General features: G+C 32.2%; 1 long non-coding RNA gene across 1 annotated transcript; it reads left to right on the forward strand.

The window, feature by feature from the left end:
- The first annotated feature begins 1,163 nt into the window (after positions 1-1,163).
- Positions 1,164-4,244, forward strand: LOC140174550 (uncharacterized). Its single transcript, XR_011864264.1, has 4 exons — positions 1,164-1,678; positions 1,758-1,880; positions 1,987-2,105; positions 4,058-4,244. It is a non-coding gene; the product is annotated as an uncharacterized lncRNA (long non-coding RNA).
- Positions 4,245-4,897: the final 653 nt, after the last annotated feature.

Here is a 4,897-nt window from a genome sequence, read left to right on the forward strand (position 1 = left end):
TCCAGAACAAAATGTGCCTTGTTGGAGTTGATTAAAGACAAAAAATGTGCAGTAACAACCTCATAATGCAAACTAGGTTAATTATATTTAGACCTCCACTCCGGTGAAATCATTGTATTACAATTTAATGCAAGAATTATGAGTATTATAACTCTAAAATATGTACTATGAGTCGAAAACTCCGGTACGATAGATCATATGACTTTTAACTTAAAAGATTTTGCAAGTTTTTAAAATATTGTTCCAAAAAATGTGATATTGTCAAATGGAATCAAAACTGTGAACATCATTATTGGCACAATCACATTTTCTAAAAAATTTTTTCTCAAAAATATTTTGTACATTACCTCTTTTGATTTCAAATTAATTTATATGTCAAAATTAACTTCAAACTTACATTGTCAAATGTTAATCAATAATAAGTGTTGTGAGATATAGGATCAATTTACATCGAAGATAATAGGCATTGTTGAGTGCGAAAATAGGCTATATACAATGAGTAAAGAACTAGAAGGCTTTCACTTTCACCCCTTCAATAAAGTAAGCTTCATTGATAGCCGGTACTACCACTACTCATATTATAGCACCTTCACACACTGAGCACAATAAATTTGGTGTAAGATCCAGAATTTTTTAAAAATATTATTATGAGTTAATTTCAATTTATTTATTTATTAAAGATTTTATTTATAGAAATTATTTTATTAAAAGTATTTAAATCAAGTTTTAATAATTAAATTAAAAATTTTACTTAATCTTATAATTATTGAATAATTTTCTATATTTAAATTATACAACTTAACCGTTGTAAAAGAATAAGAATTTTATACGATTTAGTTGAATAATTGAGATTTCGAAATTTAATACTTTAATTTTTATAAGCAAAAAAATTAATCACATTATTTTTTAATAAAAAAATTAGAATACCTAATTAAATGCTAAGTAGCAAATTGATAATTAAATAATATTTCTAAAGTAATTTTAATGATTAAATTAGATTTAAAATTAATAAAATATATCCTAATTTGATTAAAATTACTAAAGCCAAATATTCCCAAACAATATCTAAACCCTAACTTTAACCAAATTAACCCTAACCCCCTTAAACTAACCCTAGCCGCCATTCATTTTGTTTTCCTAACCTAACCTACAGAAGAAAGAAACAAAGAAAGGGAAAGAAAGAAGAAGGGGGGCACGAGAGGAAGGGAGAGTTGAGAAGAAGAGGGGGAAGGGAAGGGGACGGTGCCAGCGGGGCTAGGAGCTGCCGTCGCCGTCGAGTCACTGAGAGAGAGAGAGAGGGAGAGAGAAAGAGAGAGACCGTGACTAGAAGGAGAGAAGCTGCCTCACGTCTTACTATCGCCGCCACCGTCGTCCTCATCCCAAATGGTCGTCGTCTCTGCGCGGGGAAAGATCGGAGTTGAAGGAGAGAACCACGTGAGGAGGGGGAGTTGTTGCTGCCGGAGACGCGAGCTGGAGGAGCCGCGTTTAGGCACCGCCGTTGCGCCAGTCACCGCCGTTGCCGTCCCCGTGCACGTCGGAAGAGGAGGACCAGAACGTGATGGAGGGGAGGAAGTCGTGCTGGGTTCGCAGTCACTGCCATGCGTTCTTTCATCCGCTGCCTACACCACCGCCACAACCGCTGTTGTCGGTAACCGCCGATGAAATCCCTGTCTCCTTGGTAAGCATTTCGTTTTTGAGCTGTTGAAATCAATATTCTGTTATAGGCTGTTAGAGTTTCTGAGATTTTGGAACCGTAGGGTCGAGTTCCAAGGAATTGCATGTCAATTTAAGGTTGCCGTTGAACCATCGGAGTTTCTAGCCACTGTCGAAGCTGCCGCCAGGTCAGCTCGGGATTGCAGCTGCTCTGTTCTGCTGTTATCGTAAGTGTACTTTATTTCGAACCCACTGTTAATTTTCTGTTATATGTAATTAAGGCTTCTGCGATATTTATGTTTTAGGATTGAGTTATTGAGATTGCCTTTTTAGATTAAAGTTGTTTCTGCTATTGCGAAAGTGAGCAGACCTATGGATGAAGCTGCAGTTGATTTCGGGCTGAGAGAAAGGGTTGTTGTGATGCATTTAACTTATGGGTTCGACTTTTCGAGGTAGGGGTGATTTTCTAAAACATCTTATTTTATACTTTGGAATTGTTATAAATAGATATGGATGTGATAAATACAATTTCTGGTGATTATGTAAGTCTTATGTATTGTCTGGCTATTTTGGATGAATATGACTATTGTTTGATGGATTATTGTTTGGTTTTGTTAAATTAAATCTTTAAAGTTTTGGAAACGAGTTTGGTTCATTGAAAATGATTTGAATTTAAAGTTGTTTCTTGAAATATGAATTTTTGAAATTAAACTGATTTGATTTTGAGTCGTGGAAGGGGCTACATAATGGTTTGGTTTGGACCCGAAAAGGGTGGCAAAGCCCAAATTTTAGGAGAGATGCTGCCAAATTTTCATGAAAATTAAGATTCTGTATTAAAATGTGATTTAGAAAAAGAATAAATTTGAGAGGTTCCATTGCTTGGTTTTTGATTTATTAAGAAATAGATGTTTCAAGTTTAATCTGTTTATGGGAAGTTTATGTTTTAAGATTGATTTAAATATGAAAGAATCGATGTTTTGAAGTTTAATTAAAGAAGTACTTTTGGAAGAATTTTTAGTGGATTTTAAAAGAAATTGAACTTTGATTAATTAAGTTCGTTTTGTTTTTAAAGTACTCTTTAAATTTTAATTTAGCAAGACTAAACAATTTTGGGCCTTTGGGAAGGTTACCGATTTAAGAATGAAATAGAATTGATTTGGAACTTAGTGTTTTAAACATGCTTTGGTTTTTGTTTTAAGTCTCTATCTCAATTAACTTCAAATTAAGTAACTATGATTTCAAAAATTTCTAAAGAATTTAAGAAATGAGGTAGGCTATTCTTCCCTAGAGTCTTGAGTCTTTGCCAAGGTTGTTAATTAATAACTCTAATTTAAAATAATTAAACGGATGACTTTCAAAGTAAAGAAATTTGAGAAAAAGTAACTTATGACTTGAATGATGATTGATTTGATGTGAATTGTAATGAAGTGCGGAAATGATGATGAATAAATGAATATGTGGCCTTTGCATTTCTTTTATCTGAGATACGAGCTTCCATGGGTAAAGTACTATGGCTTGCCACCACGTGTTCCAGGTTGAGACTGTATACTCTGTTGACCCTACAACGTAAAGATGACCGGGCACGTATAAATTCCTGAGAATGGTACCCCTATTGAGCGATTTGATATATATATATATATATATATATATATATATATATATATATATATATATATATATATATATATATATATATATATATATATATATATATATATATATATATATATATGAGAAAAAGCTATGCATAAACTCATGGGGATGCGCGTCAGAGGACAGTTCAAGGGTTTAGCAAACCAGACTTGTCAGGTTGGCTTGATAATCGACAGATGAGACTTATCAGTCATAGGGCAGACATTCATCATATGCATCTACGTGACATTGTTTGATGTGCATATTGTAATTGGTTTGCCTACGTGAATAATTATGTCTAATTACTAATTGCTCTAATTGATATAACTGCTTGATTGTGTTTGTAACTGAAAACAGGTTGGATTGTGGTGGATTGATTGTTGATTGAAATGTTTGGGCCTATGGCCGTGATTGATTATGTGATGGGCCGAAGCCCGTGAATGGTTTGTGTTTTTAGTTTAGTAAAGTATGAAAAACTAAATTGGTTCAGCATAGACTTAATGAACCTATGCTTGAAACAGTTTGGTCATTCATATTGCCTAGGAAAAGCTCTTTTAAAAAGATTTGGATTTTTGGAGAATTAATAGATTTCTCTTTTAAAAAAAAAAGATTTCGAATTTTGAATGTGGATCTATGGTTTTGAAAAGATACATAAGGCGGGTAACAATCACTGTACTTTAAAACAGTTTTTATTTTTACGTATCCTATTATAATAATTCTATAACTCTATAGTGAGAATCCTTTTGAGGACGATGTTCTCACTCCCCTACAGGTCTTTCTTTTTTCAGGTTATGGGTGGCGAAGTTCGGAAGAGCTTATTTACTCATCTTTTGTTTTACACGATGAGTGTGTTGTATTAGTTACTTTTTCCCTCACCTTTTATCTTTACGAGTTTTTATAAGAGGGATAGGTATTTGATTATGTAATGCTTGTAAAATTAATATATATATATATATATATATATATATATATATATATATATATATATATATATATATATATATATAAGTATCCCTTGTAAGTATTGATATTTGTATGGATGTAAGTTATCTATTTAAAAGTCTTTTGAGTAGTAATTCGGTTTAAGTTTTTAAACAGACTCGTATTTTAGTATTAAATATTTTAAGAGTCATCTTAATACCTGAGCTATCAAAGTAGCGCATCCGAAAATGTGACATTTTAATAGTTAGGATGTTACATTTGGCATCTTAAATTAGGACATATACCACCTATGCATAGACTGATTTTAATGAAAAAAGATTATCCTTTTATAGGCACTACTTTAACATTTTCTTGTGGCTCATGTCATTTTGTAAAATAAAAGAAACTATCTTTTGATCTTAGCACAACTGAAATAAAGAATTATTTTGACTTAGTTCATATGGATATCTGGAGTCCCATATCTGTCCCTTACAATGAAGGCATCACAATTGGTTATTAACTTTGTGAATTTTGTCAAAATACAATTTGAAAAATAAGTTAAATGTATAAGAATTGACAATAGACAAGAATTCACTCTAAAGTCCTATTTTACATCAACTGGCATTTTACACTAAACTTCTTGTGTAAAAACACCAGAGCAAAATAAAATTGTAGAGCGAAAATATTAGCA

Source organism: Arachis hypogaea, chromosome 7 (assembly GCF_003086295.3).
Source record: "Arachis hypogaea cultivar Tifrunner chromosome 7, arahy.Tifrunner.gnm2.J5K5, whole genome shotgun sequence".
NCBI lineage: Eukaryota > Viridiplantae > Streptophyta > Magnoliopsida > Fabales > Fabaceae > Arachis > Arachis hypogaea.